The following is a 22,156-nucleotide window of genomic DNA, read 5'->3' as shown; positions in this document are numbered from 1 at the left end:
TTTCTGTTGGCCGTCCATGTGTATGTGTGTGCCATCTGTGTGACACCCATGTAACGTGTGCACCATTCGTGCAGAATAGACAATACAGATGTTTAGGTGTTAAAGATGTGCAAAGATATAGATAGAGCAATATGCTGAAAAAAGAGAATGGACAGCACCTCCAAAAAATCATACATTGATCTGATGCCACTAGGCAAAAATATATATAGCTGAACATGAGGTTTTTAGTTTAACATTCAGTTCAGACTGTATGAAGTCCACTGCCATGTCACAGCGAACCTTTCAGTGGTTCCTAACTTTTGGTGCCTTAAACGAGGGGCATGGTTTTAGTTTCCAGAATGGGGTCACTTCTTGGGGGTTTCCACTGCTTAGGCACATTAGGGGCTCTGCAAACGAGTCATGAAGTCTCTCCTGAGGTGTTCAATTTAATTTAGATAGGTACTCATTGCTGGCCACTTCATAACTCTCTAGCACTTTTCTATCCAATTCTGGGTGCATCGTGAATTATGTTTGGCGTCATTGTCCTGCTGGAAGACCCATGACCTAGAACGCAAACTTAGCTTTCTGATGCTGGGCACCAAAATGACCCAAAACCCTTTGGTAATCTTCAGATTTCATGGTGCCTTGCACACAGTCAAGTCACAGAGTTAAGAGGCAGCAGAACAACCCCAAAACATCTTATAACCTCCACCATCTTTGACTAAAGGCACTGTGTTCTTTTCTATGTGGGCTTTATTCCATTTTCGGTAAACAGTAGAATGGTGTGCTTTACAAAAAAAGCTCTATCTTGGTCTCCTTTGCCCAAAATAAGCCTACCCAGAAGGATTTTGACTTATGTACATTTTGGCAAATTGCAGGCTACCTTTTTTTATGTCTTGGTGTCAGCAGTGGGATCCACCTGGGTCTCCTGCCATAGTGTTTCATTTAATTCAAATGTCTATAAATAGTTTGTGCTGATGGTGATGTACCCTGATCCAGGGCCACATACCTTGCCTTAACTTCAGAATCCACCCTCGGTCTGTACCCTTCCTCCACTCAGGGAAGAAGGGATTAGTAGTGTACTGTAATACACCAACCAGACTAACAAGGTAATATAAAGAGGAATAAAGAAAACCAATCATACAAATATACTCACACAAACAGCAGAAGAAAGCATGGGTAAGTGGTGGATGAGGAAAACCCAAAGTAGGAGAAGGAGGGGAATTAGCACATACCCAAAACCAAACAACAGTCTCAGATAAATCCACCAAATGCCTTCTCAAACAACAACTCTCCACCAACTCCTGAACAACCAGGTTTCAAAGATGCTATCTCTGGTGATGAGTGCTAACCAGGGCCCAGCATATATAGGAGAGGGGAGTTTCTAACAGTGAATAGCTGTTGCAGTAAACCCGTGACATCCGGACTATCCTGCATTGCAACCTTTCATCAATTTTTCTCTGCTGTCCACGTCCAGGGAGATTAGCTACAACACCATGGGTTATAAACGTCTTGATTATGTTGCACACCATGGGCAAAGGAACATCAAAATCTCTAGAGATGGACTTGTAACCTTGAGATTGTTGACATTTTTCAACAATTTTGGTTCTCAAGTACACAAACAGTTATTTTCTCATTTTTCTGTTTCCCATGCTTAGTGTGGCACACACAGTCATACAATGTAAACATTGAGTCAACTTCTCCCCTTTTAATCTGGTTTCAGGTGTGATTTTCATATTGCTCACACCTGTTACTTGCCCAGTTGAGTTTGAATGAGCATCACATGCTTGAAACAAAGTTGTTTACCCTCAATTTTGGAAAGGTTCCAATATTTTGGGGTTTTTGTGTGAAATGAAGTCCAATTTGTAGTGATAAGCCTTAACTCCTGAATCCACCCTCAGTCTGTACCCTTCCCCCACCCAGAGAAGAGGGGTACTAGTGTACCGTAATACACCAACCAGACTAAGGCTACTTTCACACTTCCGTCTGTACAGGGCCGTCGCAAACCGTCGGCCCGACGTACCGACGGACGTTGTGCTAAATTTAGCACAACGTGGGCAGCGGATGCAGTTTTACAACGCATCCGCTGCCCAGTGTGATGAGCGGGGAGGTGGGGGCGGACACATCGCACAAAAAACGTTACATTGAACTTTTTTTGTGCGTCGCGTCCGCCAAAACACGACGCATCCGTCGCACGACGGATGCGACGTGTGCCCATCCTTCGCGATCCGTCACTTATTCAAGTCTATGGGCAAAAAACACATCCTGCAAGCACATTTGCAGGATCCATTTTTTGCCCATAACGACGGATTGCGACGGAGCAAAAAAGACGGAAGTGTGAAAGTAGCCTAACAAGGTAATACAAACAGGGATAAAGGAAAACCAATCATACAAATATACTCACACAAACAACAGAGGAAAGCATGGGGAAGTGGTGGATGGGGTAAAACCAAAGTAGGAGAAGGAGGGAAATTAGCAGACACTGAAAACCTAGCAACAGTATCAGATAATTCCCCAAAAAACCATCTCAAACAACAACTCTCCACCAGTGCCTAAACAACCTTGCAGCAAAGAAACCGCTCTGGCAATGAGTGCTAACCAGAGCCCAGCATATGTAGGGGAGGGGAGTGGCTAACAGTGAACAACTGAGAGCCTTAATGCAGGTAAGCTTCCAGGAGCTCTCACTTTTAATATGAAGGTGAAGTGCTTCTAAGCAGTGCAGAAGTAGGAGAAATCAGACTCTGTGGTCTTCTGGCTCCTCTCTGTTGCAGTAAACCTGTGACATCTGGACTATCCTGCATTGCAAGTTTTCATCAATTTTTCTCTGCTGCCCACCTCCAGAGAGATTAGCTACAGCACCATGGGTTATAAACTTTTTGATTATGTTGCGCACCGTGGCAAAAAAAATGCATGTGATTAAATTATAAAGTTGGGTGCCCTGTAGTTACAATGGGTTATGGTGGCACTAAATCTGATAGCAAGCTGCTTGATTGCATGCTATACTTATATTTTTGTCGGAAGAGTATGTTTGTAAGAATTTAATTGCATAGTAATATGTTTTCAGCATGGTCAATCCCATCTGGTATGCATTAAAACTCTCCATTTTACTTATCAACAGTGTGGTTCTAATATAAGCACATTAAGATTAAATGGACTTCATTTTTTTTAGTAATCCTTTCTTTTATCCTTTTTCTTCTCTGCTCTTAATTTTTTTTTTACTATCTTATTTTAATCAAGGGAATATGATTAAGTAAAGTCCAGTCAGATTTATTTTACTTAAAAAATTCTCTTGCATAATGTAAATGGGCTTAACTCCCCACAAAAAAAGTTAATTTACTCAGAAAGAAGCCATTGTTTCTAACTGTGATATGGTTTTTCTCCAAGAAATTCATTGATTACGCAAGAAAAGTTTAGGTTGTCCATTCAAATTTTTCCTGCGTATACTTTGTAAACCATGATCATAAAAATCAAGCGTATTTATTGCTGTTAATAAAAGTGATGAGTTTGAATGCTTAAATGGGTTGTCCCCTGAAGAGAGTACATTTTAATTAATAGATCTTGGAAAAAAAATAAGTTCAACGTGTTAAAAAAAATGTTCCTGTGCTGAGATAATCTTATAAAGGTGCCCCTGCTGTGTACTAACCATAATCCCAATCCTAACCAGTCCCCTAACCCCAACGCACCACAAACCCTAATCGCAACCCTAACCATAACCCTAACCACACCCCTAACCCGAACACACCCCTAATCACAACCCCAATACACCGTTAACTCCAACACACCCCTAACCCTAATCACAACCCTAACCACACCCCTAGCCTTGACACACCCCTAACCCAACCGTAAACGTAATCCAAACCCTAACCCCAACTCTAGCCCCAACCATAACCCTAACTTTAGCCATAACCCTAACGGGAAAATGGAAATAAATACATTTTTTAAATTTTATTATTTTTCCCTCACGAAGGCGGTAATAAAGGGGGGTTTGATTTACTATTTATAGCAGGTTTTTATGTTTGGCAGCTGTCACACACTAAAAGATGCTTTTTATTGCAAAAAATAGTTTTTGTGTCACCACATTTTGAGAGCTATAATTTTTCCATATTTTGATCCATGGAGTCATGCTAGGTCTTGTTTTTTGTGGGATGAGTTGATGTTTTTATTGGTACCATTTTCAGGCACCTGACATTTTTTGATCGCTTTTTATTTTTATATTTTTGTTAGGCAGAATGAACAAAAACCAGCAACTCATGAATTTCTTTTGGGGGGAGCGTTTATATCATTCCACGTTTGTTAAAATTGATAAAGCAGTTTTATACTTTGGGTTAGTACGATTACATCGATACCTCATTTGTATCTTTTTTTATGTTTTGGCGCTTTTATACAATAAAAACTATTTTATATAAAAAATAATTATTTTTGAATTGCTTTATTCTGAGTGAGGGCTATAACTTTTTTTTTCGCTGATGGTGCTGTATTGTGGCTCGTTAGAGTGGCCTGGCACTGCCCTCTCCCCCGCATTCAACTTTTCGGCATCATACATGCCAGTATAGTTGAAAGCAGTAATGGAGGAGAGTGCATCTGATGACGCTCCCTCTCCCATCACTCCCCCTCTGCCTCTGACTCAGCGTGTGCCAGAAGGGGAACTGAGACACTCTGCAGATGCCAAAACAGGGGTTGACGAGGAGGAGAGGTAAGCATTGTGTTTGTGTGCATATGCATTACAGTGTGTGTCTTTGTCTGGTGCACTCTAATTTGTGAGGGGGACTGCACTATACTGTGTATATGGGGGGCTGCATTATACTGTGAGTGGTGCTGCATTATACTCTGAGGGGGACTGCTTTATACTCTGGGGGGCTGCATTATACTGTGGGGGGCTGCATTAAACTATGTGTGGTGGGGGGCTGCACTATACTGTGTGTTGGGGGACTGCACTATACTGTTTGTGTGGGGGGCTGCATTATACGTTGTGTGGGGGCTGCATCATACTTTGTTTGTGTGGGGCTGAATTATGCTGGGCATGTAGGGGGGCTGCATTATACTGTGCGTGGTGCTGTATTATATTCTGTGGGTGCTGCTTTGTACTCTGAGGGGGCTGCATTATACTGTGTGTGTGGGGCTGCATTATACTCTGGGGGCTGCAGTATACTCTGAGGGGTCTACATTATACTCTGAATGGGCTACATTATACTGTGTGTGTGGGGCTGCATTATACTCTGAGGGGGCTGCATTATACTCTGAGGGGGCAGTTTTATACTCTATGAGGGGACTACATTATACTGTATGAGAGGACTACATTATACTCTATGAGGGGGCTGCATTGTACTCTATGAGGGGGCTGCATTATACTCTGAGGGGGGCTGCATTATACTCTGGGGGGTTACATTATGCTCTGATGGGACTATATTATACTCTGAGGGGGCTGCAGTATACTCTGAGGGGGGATGCAGTATACTCTGAGGGGGGCTGCATTATACTGTGAGGAGTGCTGCATTATACTATGAGGGGGGCTGCATTATGCTCTGAGGGGACTACATTATACTCTATGGTGAGGGGTGTGCATTATACTGTATGAGGGAGCTGCATTATACTCTGAGGGGGTCTGCATTATGCTCTGATGTGAGTACATTTTACTTTGAGGGGGCTGCAGTATACTCTGAGGGGGGCTGCATTATACTCTTTGAGGGGGGCTGCATTATACTCTATGAGGGGTGCTGCATTATACTCTGAGGGGGACTGCGTTATGCCTTGAGGGGACTGCGTTATGCTCTGAGGGGACTACGTTATGCCCTGAGGGGGTTGCATTGTACTCTGTGAGGGGGCTGCTGTATACTCTGAGTGGTGCTGCATTATACTCCATGAGGGGGGCTGCATTATCCTCTATGAGGAGTGCTGCATTATACTATACTATACTGTATGTACCATATGGGACCTGCATTATACTGTATCGAGGACTATCTGTACCTATCATTCTCATCAGCTGGTGTAAAGTGGCTGGGAAGCAAGCGTCGAGCGACTTCAATATTGTCGATCACGCTCATTTAGTGGCCTGAACTCAGCGCATGTAAATAAAACCGAAATGCTTATGTGTGATGGTGCAATATGTGAGCATTTGGGGCCCCACTTTAAACTTTTTCACAGGGCCCACTAGTCCAGGTGCTAGTAGGTGCTAGTCCAGCCACAATCACCGGCTGGACTAGCACCTTCCAGGAACATATGGTGTGGTTGAGCCTTTTTTTTGTCTTCTATATTAGTACTACACTATGTAGACATACACCACCTTAAAGGGTTTGGCTTAGGGCTCAAGTTTGCAGTCACTCTATGTGACTGCAGACTTATGAATCCTCACAATGCGCTAGGAACAGGCAAGCGTATGACTACAAGCATGTGATTTACATATATGCGGTGACATGCCGACTAGATGTGCACAGCCTCTCTCAGTACAAGTGCATTGAGTGAAGCTGGACAGGTCTAGTCGGAATGCAGCCTGAACTATGCAAATCACCACTCCCGGCACCATAGAATCCTGACTGCGTGCACTGTTCGCACTGTGACGTTTCACAAGTCTGCAGTCACATAGCCTGGACAACCTCTTCAATGGGAAATTGTAGTACCTGGGGGATAGACTTGGGAGTGATTTCAAAGTATGAATTAATCTAGCAATACATTTGAAATAGCTGTCTGTCAGATTGCATTAACGTTTGGTGTTCGGCTAGAAATTTCACCATTTAAATTAAAATTGCTCCAATGCTCGGATTTATATGGCGAAGTTCTACAAGTTGAGGTATTCTTTTTTTTTATTCTGGCAGATTTAAAGCTCCACAATCCAAATGGTAAAGATTGTTTCTAGACAATGTGTAATATTGATAGATTTTTCCAGTTTATTACATCTCTAGTGAATACAAATATGTGGGAGGAAATTTTGAATGAAATTATCTATAGTGAGTAGGTACATTTCCTATTAAAACTGAGCAGTTTGGGAATTCCTTTTGTTTTATTTGTCTCTATAATAGAATAAATATGTTATCCTGCACGTTAAATATGCGAACATTATATTGCTTACATATTTTCATTTTATACCAGATGGATGTCTTGGATTTTCTAATTACTATTATCCCTGGACTTTTTTATAATGTGTTTTATTTTAGTTAAATGCACTGTTGTAAAATATTCTTGTGGTAACGTGAAATTGATGCACATGTTTTTAATACTCCATCATCATGATGGGCTCTTTGGCTGTTTCCCATTTGAAATTCCAGCTCACAGTTGAACTTGATGGATGAGATGGATTTTTTTTTCTCAGTGTTACTAGCAATGGGGTTTGGTCAATAGAAAATTAGGCTTTGGGGATGAATTCCCACATAAGTATTTCTTTCATGATAATGAACTCTTGTGCATTTTTTCAATATTTAGAACATGACTAACTCATGAACATAGAATAGAAATGAATGTCTGTAAGATTTAATCTATAACAAAATATATTGGATTTGGACTGGCACATTTATTATTTCTGGGGAATATTATTGAGATGACACTAAAGTATTGTTTTATGCACAACAATATAGGGTAATCAGAAAAAATACAAAATCTTGATTTTAAAAATATTTGTATCATCCATAACATTAAAACCACTAACTTCTACTCACCAGTCACGAGTCACCACCCTTTCAACCACCACCATGTTACCAAATTAACCATTGAGGTATTTCACAAGACCTTTGAAGGTGCTTAGACTTTAGAATAAATTCCTAAAAGTCTTCTAAGTTGTAGTTTGTGCTATAGTAGGTTTTATTTATGGCATCAGACCAGATATTACCTTCATTCTCCACAGATATCTATCTGTCTTGCTTCTGGATTCAAACTCTTGAGCCTGTGTCTGGTGGTTGGCTTATCTGTACACCAAAATGTAAAATGTATATTCGGCATAGAATATAAGAATACTTTATGGATACAGGTTCATCCACTGTATAGAAAAGATGTTTTGTGCGATCACATGGCCTTCATCAGAACAGTGAGGCCTTCTTAAGAGTAATGTATCATGGCGCTGTGGTTATGCACTACTGTGCAGGCGATGTGGTGACACTACTCTCAAGAAGGTTCCACTGTTCTGATGAAGGCCATGCAATCGTCCAAAACGTCTTTTCTATACAATGGATGAACCTGTGTCAAAAAAGTATTCTTATATTCTTTGCATCTACTTTGGAGTGCCAAATCTATTTTTTACATTATTGTGGAGTGGAATCCTGTTCGTTCACCCATCTACAGAGGAGTGCCGCACAGGCATTTTTTGTGCATATCTGTCCACCAAGCCACAGCAGACACACACTTTCTCCTGGTGATTAGGTTCTGTTTTTCTTGCTGCAGTCTGTTTAGCATTACACTGATGCCTTAATTTGTCTGTCCTATCACTTTACGGGCTATATATTTTTGCTCCCTGCTGGTGTTAGTCTCTTTTGGATATTCAGCCATTTTGCTGTAGCTAAACTAGTCAGCGATAGTCCAGCTAGGGTTTATCCCTTTGCTGTTTCTGCTCTGTATTCTGCATCTATCTTTAGTTTCTGTTTATCAAGTAGATTGCATATTATCTAATAGTTTGTACACTTTCCCTTATGTAGGTAATTCACACTCTGCTCTGCCCTCCTGTTCTTTAGGAGGAATGTGAAGTGCTTGACATCCTTTCAGGCAGCATAGGTCTGAGTTACCATCATGTAGCTTGTGGTTAGGGTATCTCGGCTCACTCAGGAACCACTAGAGACTGTGGGGTCAGGATCTGTAGACTGTACAGGATCCGGGGGGGTCAGATGCAGTTTTTTAGCTTTACCTATTATCCCAAGTGATTTACTACTCTAGCATTACAACATCAATGTGCACTCATGACCCTGTTGCCAGGTAACTGGTTGTGCTTTTTTGAACCACTTTTGGTAGTTACTACCCACTGCAATCTAAGAATACCTCAAAAGACCCTCTGTTTGAGATATAATTTTATCTAGTTGTCCAGTCAACACAATTTAGCCTATATTATTTCCTATCTAGGGGTAAGGCCAAATATAGCATTACAATCAGTCAAGTGGCTTTGGGGGTTTAGCAGCTGTTCTCTGTGAAATTAAATAATTGTTTAATAGACAATTTGAAATTTCCACCCTCATTTGGCAACTGCTCTTCTCAGCTGCTTTGTGCCTACATCACAGCCATGTGTTCATTAGCTTCAAAGTGCCAGTCAGTCTTTTTGTCATTGTATATTAGCTTTGTTACCGAGCACTCCGCCCTTCAGCATGTGGTGGATATTAATTGCAGCAGGGTCCTACCTACCCATAAAATCAGACTTGGAAGAAAAGTGTACACATCTACCCAGGAATTCAGACTTCTGTCTTAGAGAGGTATTCACATTAGACACGTTAGGACATCAGTTTTCAGACCACCTTGTCTTTGGTTGATGGGCATGCATGAATTGGCCAAATTATGTGCAAAGCGTCTCATTGTTTCCTAGTATCTAGAAGCAGTATTGCTATTCATATGTTATATATTTCATATTGACATCTTTAGCACTACAGAGTGCAACGTTTTGTTTATTGTATATGGAGATGGCTGCTCCTGGTATGATTCTGTTCACATTACCTTGGAAGTGCCAGGCAGTCTTTTTGTCATTGTATATTAGCTTTCTGACCGAGCACTCCGCCCTTCAGCCTGTGGTGGATTTTAATTGCAACAGGATCCTACCTACCCATAAAATCTGACTTGGAAGAGAAGTGTTCACATCTACCCAGAAATTCAGATTTCTGTCTAAGAGAAGTGTTCACATTAGACACGTTAGGACCCATTGGTGTTGAGACCAACTTGTTGTCGGTTGCTGGGCATGCATCAATTGGACAGATTATGTGCAAAGCATCTCATTTTTTCCTAGTATCCAGAAGCAGTATTGCAATTCGTATATTCATATTTCATATTGACATGCTTTAGCACTACAAAGTGCAACTTTTTTGTTTATTATATATGGAGATGGCTGCTCCTGCACCTGTTAACATTAGCATGGAAGTACCAGTCAGTCTTTTTGTCACTACATCACAAGATAAGCACTACATTTGGCCTTAGGCTGCCGTCACACTATCAGTATTTGGTCAGTATTTCACATCAGTATTTGTAAGCCAAAACCAGGAGTGCGTGAAAAATGCAGAAGTAGTTCATGTAGTAAAGGTACCGTTACACTAAACGACTTACCAACGATCACGACCAGCGATACGACCTGGCCGTGATCGTTGGTAAGTCGTTGTGTGGTCGCTGGGGAACTGTCACACAGACAGCTCTCTCCAGCGACCAACGATCAGGGGAACGACTTCGGCATTGTTGAAACTGTCTTCAACGATGCTGAAGTCCCCCTGCAGCACCCGGGTAACCAGGATAAACATCGGGTTACTAAGTGCAGGGCCGCGCTTAGTAACCCGATATTTACCCTGGTTACCATTGTAAAAGTTAAAAAAAAAAACACTACATACTCACATTCTGATGTCTGCCACGTCCCCCGCCGGCATCCACAGGGTTAAAACTGCTTTCGGCAAGAGCGCTGCTAATATGCATGCGCTCCGGCCGAGAACTTCCCTGCACTGAATGTGTCAGCGCTGGCAGTAACAGCGGTGACGTCACCGCTGTGCTCTGCTTTACAGCCGGCGCTGACACAGTCAGTGCAGGGAAGCTCTCGGCAGCAGTGCGTGCATATTAGCAGCGCTCTTGCCGAAAGCAGTTTTAACCCTGTGGATGCCGGGGGACGTCACAGACATCAGAATGTGAGTATGTACTGTTTTTTTTTTACTTTTACAATGGTAACCAGGGTAAATATCGGGTTACTAAGCGCAGCCCTGCGCTTAGTAACCTGATATTTACCCTGATTACAAGTGAACACATCGCTGGATCGGCGTCACACACGCCAATCCAGCGATGACAGCGGGTGATCAGCGACCAAAAAAAGGTCCTGATCATTCCCATCGACCAACGATCTCCCAGCAGGGGCCTGATCGTTGGTCACTGTCACACATAACGAGATCGTTAGCGGGATCGTTGCTACGTCACCAAAAGCGTGACGTTGCAACGATATCGTTAACGATATCGTTATGTGTGACTCAGCCTTTAGTCTTTTAGTCCATGCAATGTTCCCTTAAGAATTTAAATATGCAAATAATCTTTTCAGGGAGGAAGAGATCAGAAACTCTAGAGCTATCTATAGGAAATGACAATTAACCACTCCACCCTTTCTATGTCAATCTCTTTTTTCTTCCTTTTACTTCCTCCCCCTCCCATTTAGGGGCGTTTCTATTGCTTTTTAGAGCCATTTTCTCCTATTTAAAACCTCAGTTGTTGTACCCTGCTCACATGTTTTTTATACCTTGAGAAAGGCAACAGTCTGGTGCAGAAACGTATTGATATTAATAAAAAATGTTTTGGAATCAGAATGCTTTTCATTCCCGTAGCGCAGCCTGCCTAGACTTACCAGGTTCCATTTTGCCATTAAGTCTCCTAATTAGTCATATTAAAATTAAACTTGATCCATTTTCCCACTACATTTACAATGCCTTGAAGGGAGTTCATCTTACCCATACAAGTGTGATTGTCAGCAGATCATTGATTTTGGCCAAATTATACCAATCTTTATAGAATAAATTCATGCAGTAATTAAAAATGAGCCCCACATGGGCGCTTGAAATAGTATGAATGTAATATTACATATTTACTATAACCAGGTTATATAATAAGTGGGAGTCAAACAACAAAGAAAAATGCACAGCAAAGTAAATGACAATATACTATCCATACACACATTGCTGTGGACAATTAAATTGAACAATTGCTAAATTAATTTCACTAAGCATTTAGAACACAAAGTGCAAAAGACTTCATATACATATTGTGTGTACCAACAGTATGTGTGACAAACAGACAAAACACATGCTTCATCAAAGTCATCTGGGAGTGACGTCATATTGATAAGTCTCGCATTTTAAATACCATCTCATTAATACTAGCCTGAGCCACCAGCAGTAACTTAATTTATTAAAATAACTACCAGCAATTAAATAATTAAGTATCCAAAGTCTATTTGCACAGCTGCAATCCATGTCAGGATGGCAAGAAGTATCCAGTCATGCAAAGTTAATCTACAAGACCTGGTAGCCTCAATCTTCATCAGTTTGTACTGAGAAAAGAAATAGACAAAATAAAAGAAAATCTATGTGGGAAAATTTTTTTGGACAGATATAAATTTGATACCTTCGGAGGTAGCAAAAGGCAAAATGTACTCAGCCAAAGCAATAAATTACTGTTCAAACCATGTCTTCACCCATCACCAGTCAATCATAGTGGAGAATTTATACAGGTTAGGAGATTTATAGTTCATTGAAAACATCATGAATATTATGTATCATGCAGTTATCTTGGGAAGGATAATAACCCCAAGAACGTGGCTTTAAAAAACACTCCGTATGCATCAAAGAAGCCGCCATTGCTCAGAGAACAGTAGACTGTCCACTTCAGACTCCGAGTAACAACAACGTGTTTGGGATCTATGGGGGCATTGTGAGAAGCAGGATTCACACCCAACTTGATAGACTAAATTGTTCAGCTTTTATAGAAGTAAATAATATATCTTTGCCGACATCGGTAAAAATGAAAGCGTCTTCCGAAAAGAATAGAAGCTGGAATAAAGATACCAGGTAGAAAAACGAAGTACAAAAAAATTGACATTATGTTTAGTTGTTGAGGCTTCTGTATAATTTTCTTTGAAATATATGTTTCCTGTCTTCTCTTGATTCAGAAGAATGAATTACCTGTTTTCAATTGCGGTTTTGTCTGAGACTTAAGAAAGTGTGTCTGAGTCTTTAAGAAAGGCTTGAATAAAAGGTGGTCTTTTACAATAGTGAAAGATGTCAGTGAAAGCTTATGACTTAAATAGGTATTATAATTACAGCAACTTTACAAGTTATACAATTTTATAATAGATTTTTTCATTGATTACTCTTGGTTTTCAAAATCTCTGCTTGCTGTTATTCAATGAAAACCTTCATGGAACTACAAAGGATCTTGTACCTATATGATCTTCACATGACTAGGACAGATTTGTATCTATTTGGAGTAAAGGAAAATTCCTGTATGCAAAGATCTTATCAATTGAGGAATCATAAAGTATATTGGTAAACTCTATAATGTTCATTCTAATTAAAAATAATATTTATTTGCTGTAACTGGAATATCACTCATTAATTATTTCTATGAGTTACTGAAAATGTATTCATCTTGCATACTTCATGTAAAGGTAGGCTGCAATGACATCTAATGAAAAAGCAATGGCACCACCATGATTCTGTTAATTGAAATTGTCTTTCAAATAAAACGTATTGAAAAAAAGATTTAACAATTAATTTATCTGTTCTGGAATATGTTGTCCAATGTGTTATGCCTTTTGAGTGAGCTTATCATGGCCATATTTTCCTTTGTGGTCAATAGGCAAAATATAACTTCAGTCCAGCACCATCCTTTATAACACTCCAGTTCCAAAGTTATATGGGTTTTGAATTCCTAATTTTGATAATCGATATGTATATTATGCTTACTTCCTGCAGTGAACACACAAAATACATTACTCAACCACTGATTTGGGGATTTAAAGCATGTAACCAGTGAGGTTAGTGATTGACTGCAGCAGTCATGTGAATGTTGTGAGGTGCAATAGGATGTTAGAAGAGATTGGAAGAGGCAGTGGGGATTGAAGAGGTGGGTAAAGGTTTTTATTTTTATTTACCCGTTGCTTGCCATTGGATACAGATTTATAAAGATTGAAAAACTGCCATAAACTCTCCTAGAATTGTCTAGTCTTTATATTTTGTATGAGCTATTTTAACCCCTTAGTGACAGAGCCAATTTGGTACTTAATGACCGAGCCAATTTTTACAATTCTGACCAGTGTCACTTTAAGAGGTTATAACTCTGGAACGCTTTATTGGATCCCGCTGATTCTGAGATTGTTTTTTCGTGACATATTGTACTTCAAGTTAGTGGTAACATTTCTTCGATATTACTTGCGATTATTTATGAAAAAAATGGAAATATGGCGAAAAATTTTAAAATTTAGCAATTTTCAAACTTTGTATTTTTATGCCCTTAAATCAGAGAGATATGTCACAAAAAATAGTTAATAAATAACATTTCCCACATGTCTACTTTACATCAGCACAATTTTGGAAACAATTTTTTTTTTTGTTAGGGAGTTATAAGGGTTAAAAGTTGACCAGCAATTTCTCATTTTTACAACACCATGTTTTTTTTAGGGACCACATCACCTTTGAAGTCATTTTGAGGGTTCTATATGACAGAAAATAACCAAGTGTGACACCATTCTAAAAACTGCACCCCTCAAGCTGCTCAAAACCACATTCAAGAAGTTTATTAACCCTTTACGTACTTCACAGGAACTGAAACAATGTGGAAGAAAAAAATGAACATTTAACTTTTTTTTGCAAACATTTTACTTCAGAACCATTTTTTTTAATTTTCACAAGTGTAAAAACAGAAATTTAACCACAAATTTTGTTGTGCAATTTCTCGTGAGTACGTCGATACCCCATATGTGGAGGTAAACCACTGTTTGGGCGCACCGCAGAGCTTGGAAGTGAAGGAGCACCGTTTGACTTTTTCAATGCAGAATTGGCTGGAATTGAGATCGGATGCCATGTCGCGTTTGGAGAGCCCCTGATGTGCCTAAACAGTGGAAACCCCCTACAAGTGATACCATTTTGGAAACTAGACCCCTTAAGGAACTTATCTAGATGTGTGGTGAGCACTTTGAATCCCCAAGTGCTTCACAGACGTTTATAACGCAGAGCCGTGAAAATAAAAAATCACATTTTTTCTACAAAAATGATCTTTTTGCCCCCAAATTTTTATTTTTACAAGGGTAACAGGAGAAATTAGACGACAAAAGTTGTTGTGCAATTTCTCCTGAGTACGTCAATACCCCATATGTGGGGGTAAACCACTGTTTGGGCGCACCGCAGAGCTTGGAAGAGAAGGAGTGTCGTTTTACTTTTTCAATGTAGAATTGGCTGGAATTGAGATCGGATGCCATGTCACGTTTGGAGAGCTGCTGATGTGCCTAAACAGTGGAGTCCCCCCACAAATGACACCATATTGGAAACTAGACCCCTTAAGGAACTTATCTAGATGTGTGGTGAGCACTTTAAACCCCCAGGTGCTTCACAGAAGTTTATAACGTAGAGCCGTGAAAATAAAAAAATCCAATTTTTTCTACAAAAATGATCTTTTTGCCTCCAAATTTTTATTTTACCAAGGGTAACAGGAGAAAATGGACCCCAGAAGTTGTTGTACAATTTGTCTTGAGTACGCCGACACCCCATATGTGGGGGTAAACCACTGTTTGGGCGCATGGCTGAGCTCGGAAGCAAAGGAGCGCCATTTGACTTTTCAATGCAAAATTGACTGGAATTGAGATCGGACGCCATGTCGCGTTTGGAGAGCCCCTGATGTGCCTAAACAGTAGAAACCCCCCAAAAGTGACCCCATTTTGGAAACTAGACCCCCCATGGAACTTATCTAGATGTGTAGTGAGAACTTTGAATGCCCAAGTGCATCACAGAAGTTTATAATGCAGAGTCGTGAAAATAAAAAATATTTTTTTTTAACAATAAAGATTTTTTAGCCCCCAAGTTTTTATTTTCACAAGGGTAACAAGAGAAATTGGACCCCAAAAGTTGTTGTCCAATTTGTCCTGAGTATGCTGGTACCCCATATGTGGGGGTAAACCACTGTTTGGGCGCACGGCAGAGCTCAGAAGGGAAGGAGCGCCATTTTGGAATGCAGACTTTGATAGAATTGTCTGCGGGCGTTATGTTGCGTTTGCAGACCCCTAATGTACCTAAACAGTAGAAACCCCCAACAAGTGACCCCATTTTGGAAAATAGACCCCCCCAAGGAACTTATCTAGATATGTGGTGAGAACTTTGAATGCCCAAGTGCTTCACAGAAGTTTATAATGCAGAGTAGTGAAAATAAAAAATATTTTTTTTTTCCCACAAAAAAGATTTTTTTAGCCCCCCAATTTTTATTTTCACAAGGGTAACAAGAGAAATTGGACCCAAAAAGTTGTTGTCCAATTTGTCCTGAGTATGCTGGTACCCAACATGTTGGGGTAAACCACTGTTTAGGCGCACGGCAGAGCTCGGAAGGGAAGGAGCGCCATTTTGAAATGCAGGCTTTGATAGAATGGTCTGCGGGCGTTATGTTGCGTTTGCAGAGCCACTGATGTACCTGAACAGTAGAAACTACCCACAAGTGACCCCATTTTGAAAACTAGACCCCCCAAGGAACTTATCTAGATATGTGGTGAGAACTTTGAATGCCCAAGTGCTTCACAGAAGTTTATAATGCAGAGTAGTGAAAATAGAAAATATTTTTTTTTTCACAAAAAAGATTTTTTAGCCCCCAAGTTTTTATTTTCACAAGGGTAACAAGAGAAATTGGACCCCAAAAGTTGTTGTCCAATTTATCCTGAGTATGCTGGTACCCCATATGTGGGGGTAAACCACTGTTTTGGCACACGGCAGAGCTCGGAAGAGAAGGAGCGCCATTTTGGAATTCAGACTTTGATAGAATTGTCTGTGGGTGTTATGTTGCGTTTGCAGAGCCCCTGATGTACCTAAACAGTAGAAACCCCCCACAAGTGACCAAATTTTGGAAACTAGACCCCCTAAGGAACTTATCTAGATATGTGGTGAGAACTTTGAATGCTCAAGTGCTTCACAGAAGTTTATAATGCAGAGTAGTGAAAATAACAAAATATTTTTTTTCCCACAAAAAAGATTTTTAGCCCCCAAGTTTTTATTTTCACAAGGGCAACAGGAGAAATTGGACCCCAAAAGTTGTTGTCCAATTTATCCTGAGTACGCTGATACCCCATATGTGGGGGTAAACCACTGTTTGGGCGCACGGCAGAGCTCAGAAGGGAGGGAGCACCATTTGACTTTTTTAGCGCAAAATTGGCTGTCGTGTTTGGAGACCCCCTGATGTACCTAAACAGTGGAAACCCCCAAATTATAACTCCAACCCTAACTCCAACACACCCCTAACCCTAATCTTAACCCGATCCATAATCCTAATCACCACCCTAACGATAATCACAACCCTAACCCCAAAACAGCCCTAATCTCAACCCTAACCATAACCCTAATCAAAACCCTAAATCCAACACACCCCTAACCCTAATCTCAAACGTAACCCTAATCCCAACCGTAATCCCAAACGTAACCCTAATCCCAACCCTAATAATCCAAACCCTAATCCCAACTCTAACCCTAACTTTAGCCCCAACCCTAACCCTAACTTTAGCCCCAACCCTAACCATAACTTTAGCCCCGTCGTCACAAAAAAAGTTCAATGTGACCTTTTTTTTGTATGTCGCGTCCGCCATTTCCGCGCATGCATGGCCGTAACTCTGCCCCCTCCTCCCCAGGACATAGACTGGGCAGCGGATGCGTTGAAAAACTGCATCCGCTGCCCACGTTGTGCACAATTTTCACAACATGTGTCGGTACATCGGGCCGACGCATTGCGACCGCCCCGTACCGACGCAAGTGTGAAAGAAGCCTAAGGCTACTTTCACACTAGCGTCGTACTCGGCCCATTGCAGTGTGTCGGGCAGACGTACCGACGCTAGCGTTGTAAGCGCCACACAACAGGTGCAGCGGATGCTGTTTTTTCAACGCATCCGCTGCCCCATTGTGAGGTGTGGGGAGGCGGGGGCGGAGTTCCGGCCGCGCATGCGCGGTCGGAAATGGCGGACACGTCGCACAAAAAAGTTACATGTAGCTTTTTTTGTGCCGACGGTCCGCCAAAGCACGATGCATCTGTCGCACGACGGATGCGACATGTTGCAATCCGTCGCAAATGCAAGCCAATGGAGATAAAACGCATCCTGCAAGCACTTTTGCAGGATGCGTTTTTTCTCCAACGACGCATTGCGACGGAAGCCAAAAAATGATAGTGTGAAAGTAGCCTAACCCTAACCCTAGCCCTAACCCTAACCCTAAATTTAGCCCCAACCCTAACCCTAACCCTAACTCTAACTCTAACCCTAACTCTAACCCTAACCCTAACCCTAACCCTAGCCCTAACCCTAACCCTAATTTTAGCCCCAACTCGTCTCTCCTGCCGGCCGGCAGATGGCAGCAGATGGCGGGCGCACTGCGCATGCGCCCGCCATTTTCTTTCCCGACGAAGAAGCCGGCCGGCAGGAGAAGACAGAAGAGGACCCAGGGACACCGGGTGAGTATGTTAGGGTCCCCGAATCCCCCTATTTCTCTGTCCTCTGATGTGCGATCACATCAGAGGACAGAGAATTACAGATCGCTTTTTTTTTTTTTTTTTTTTTTTGCGGTCGCCGGTAAACTGTTAATTACCGGCGATCGCAAAACAGGGGTCGGTGCAAACCGACCCCGATCATGTTCTTTGGGGTCTCGGCTACCCCCGGCAGCCGAGACCCCAAAGATCTTCCGGGTGCCGGGCGGCGGGCGTACTGCGCGTGCGCCCGCCATTTTTTCCCAGAAAAAAGATGGCGGCGCCCATCGGGAGCCACGAGGAGCACCGGGGGAGATAGGTGAGTATTGGGGGGCTATCGGGGGCCATCGGGGACCCTATTTCTCTGTCCTCCGATGTGCGATCACATCGGAGGACAGAGAAATTAAAAGGCAAATCGCGTTTTTTTTTTTGTTGCGACCGCCGGTAAACGGTTAATTACCGGCGATCGCAACTCGGGGGTCGGTAAAAACCCCCCGAATCATGTTCTCTGGGGTCTCGGCTACCCTCGGCAACCGAGACCCCAGAGAAAATCCGACTCTGGGGGGCGCTATTCACTTTTTCCACAGCGCCGTTAATTAACGGCGCTGTGGTTTAAGTACCCTTAGCGGCCGCCGTTAAAAGGTGTATCGGCGGTCGTTAAGGAGTTAAGGAAATACATGAATAATTATAACTGTAATGAAATTTTGAATTAATAAGTTTATTGAGCAGGAACAAGAATTTATCCAATCATAGCTTGTCTTTTGTTAATAATGATATATCATCTTTTCCATATGCAAAATGTCCAAAATTATAGTTCAGCATTGATTCATTTGTTGTTGAGATAAAATACTTTGGGGAATTTACAAGTTTAAATGAGGAAATCCCATTTTGCGGCATTAATATTGGAAGTCCAAAAAATGTATATTGTCCTGTTTTGTTGGGTTATAGACATCAAAGCGTAATACATCTGCATTGACTGAAGACCTCAGTTATTGTCTGTGGTAACTGGAAACTATGGGTCAGGGGAAATTAGTACTGACTCTTTGAGAGAAAAGGACAGCCAACTACATTTGAGCTGCTGCTGATTGGCTGTTTGAATGTAAAGATGCATTTACACCGCAAGAGGTGTCCAGTCTTGGGACATTTATTAATCAGGTTACACAAGTAGATGGAATTTCAGATATGCACTGAATGATCCGAAATAGATAATATAGTTTACATAGGCTGCCATTACTCTCAACAGTGCAAGACTTGTTTACACACTATGAGGTTAAGAAAAGACTGGAAAAATAAGTGGTACTAAAGAAAAGCAGATGGAGGGTCAATTTTCAACTATGTCACATGACTCTGTTTAAAAGAGCATGATAGATAGGCAGAGTCTCTCGGAAGCAAATATGGTCAGAGGATCACCACTAGGGTTGAGCGAAACGGGTCGATCATTTTCAAAAGTCGCCGACTTTTGGCTAAGTCGGCGTCTCATGAAACCCGATCCGACCCCTGTGCTTGTCGGCCATGCGGTACGCGACTTTCGCGCCAAAGTCGCGTTTCAATGACGCGAAAAGCGCCATTTCTCAGCCAATGAAGGTGAACGCAGAGTGTGGGCAGCGTGATGACATAGATCCTGGTCCCCACCATCTTAGAGAAGGGCATTGCAGTGATTGGCTTGCTGTCTGCGGCGTCACAGGGGCTATAAAGGGGCGTTCCCGCCGACCGCCATCTTACTGCTGCTGATCTGAGCTTAGGGACAGGTTGCTGCCGCTTAGTCAGAAGCAGGGAGAGCGTTAGGCAGGGTCCACTAACCACCAAACCGCTTGTGCTGCAGCGATTTGCACTGTCCAACACCACCTTCGGTGTGCAGGGACTGTGGAAGCTATTTTTTTTTTTTTTTCCCCTCAGCGCTGTAGCTCATTGGGGTGCCCTAGAAGGCTCCGTGATAGCTGTATTGCTGTGTGTACGCCACTGTGCAAACCAACTGCTTTTTTCAAAGCACATATCCTCTTGTTCCTTCCTTTCTGCACAGCTATCTTTTTTGTTTGTCCACACTTTTTATTTAATTTGTGCATCAGTCCACTCCTATTGCTGCCTGCCATACCTGGCTTAGATTACTGCAGGGAGATAGTAATTGTAGGACAGTCCCTGTTTTTTTTTTGTTTTTTTTGTGGGAGATTAAGATTGGCATTTCTGCTACAGTGCCATCCCTGTGTGTGCCATCTCTCACTGAGTGGGCCATAGAAAGCCTATTTATTTTTTCCGTGATTTGTGTTCTAAATTCTACCTCAACACAAAAACACTACATCAATCAGTGGGAGAAAAATATTGGCCTCAGTCAGGGCTTGTGTGTCACTGCTGTGTGTGCTATCTCTCATTCAGTGGGCTATAGCAAGCCTATTTATTTTTTTTTTTTTTTTTAATATTATTTGGTTTCTAAAGTCTCCCTGAAAAAAAAAAAAAAAAACCTAAAAAAACAGTGGGAGAGTAATATTGCCCTTTCAGCTTGTGTGCCAGTCTTGACTCCTGGGTGTGCCACCTCTCTCTCTCATTCAGTGGGCCATAGAAAGGCTATTTTTTTTTTTGGTTTTTTTAATATTATTTGGTTTCTAAAGTCTCCCTGAAAAAAAAAAAAAAAAACATAAAAAAACAGTGGGAGAGTAATATTGCCCTTTCAGCTTGTGTGCCAGTCTTGACTCCTGGGTGTGCCACCTCTCTCCCTCTCATTCAGTGGGCCATAGAAAGCCTATTTATTTTTTTTTTAAAATATTATTGGGTTTCTAAAGTCTCCCTTAAAAAACAAAAAATACATAAAAAAACAGTGGGAGAGTAATATTGCCCTTTCAGCTTGTGTGCCAGTCTTGACTCCTGGGTGTGCCACCTCTCTCCCTCTCATTCAGTGGGCCATAGAAAGCCTATTTATTTATTTTTTTTAAATATTATTGGGTTTCTAAAGTCTCCCTTAAAAAACAAAAAATACATAAAAAAACAGTGGGAGAGTAATATTGCCCTTTCAGCTTGTGTGCCAGTCTTGACTCCTGGGTGTGCCACCTCTCTCCCTCTCATTCAGTGGGCCATAGAAAGCCTATTTATTTTTTTTTTTAAATATTATTGGGTTTCTAAAGTCTCCCTTAAAAAACAAAAAATACATAAAAAAACAGTGGGAGAGTAATATTGCCCTTTCAGCTTGTGTGCCAGTCTTGACTCCTGGGTGTGCCACCTCTCTCTCTCATTCAGTGGGCCATAGAAAGCCTTTTTTTTTTTTTTTTTTTTTTTTAAATATTATTGGGTTTCTAAAGTCTCCCTTAAAAAACAAAAAATACATAAAAAACAGTGGGAGAGTAATATTGCCCTTTCAGCTTGTGTGCCAGTCTTGACTCCTGGGTGTGCCACCTCTCTCTCTCATTCAGTGGGCCATAGAAAGGCTATTTTTTTTTTTGGTTTTTTTAATATTATTTGGTTTCTAAAGTCTCCCTGAAAAAAAAAAAAAAAACATAAAAAACAGTGGGAGAGTAATATTGCCCTTTCAGCTTGTGTGCCAGTCTTGACTCCTGGGTGTGCCACCTCTCTCTCTCATTCAGTGGGCCATAGAAAGGCTATTTTTTTTTTTGGTTTTTTTAATATTATTTGGTTTCTAAAGTCTCCCTGAAAAAAAAAAAACATAAAAAAACAGTGGGAGAGTAATATTGCCCTTTCAGCTTGTGTGCCAGTCTTGACTCCTGGGTGTGCCACCTCTCTCTCTCATTCAGTGGGCCATAGAAAGGCTATTTTTTTTTTGGTTTTTTTAATATTATTTGGTTTCTAAAGTCTCCCTGAAAAAAAAAAAAAAAACATAAAAAAACAGTGGGAGAGTAATATT

This window comes from Ranitomeya variabilis, chromosome 6, assembly GCF_051348905.1.
Source record: "Ranitomeya variabilis isolate aRanVar5 chromosome 6, aRanVar5.hap1, whole genome shotgun sequence".
NCBI classification, from domain to species: domain Eukaryota; kingdom Metazoa; phylum Chordata; class Amphibia; order Anura; family Dendrobatidae; genus Ranitomeya; species Ranitomeya variabilis.
The sequence above is the reverse complement of the archived record's forward strand: the minus strand, read 5'-3'. Positions refer to the sequence as shown.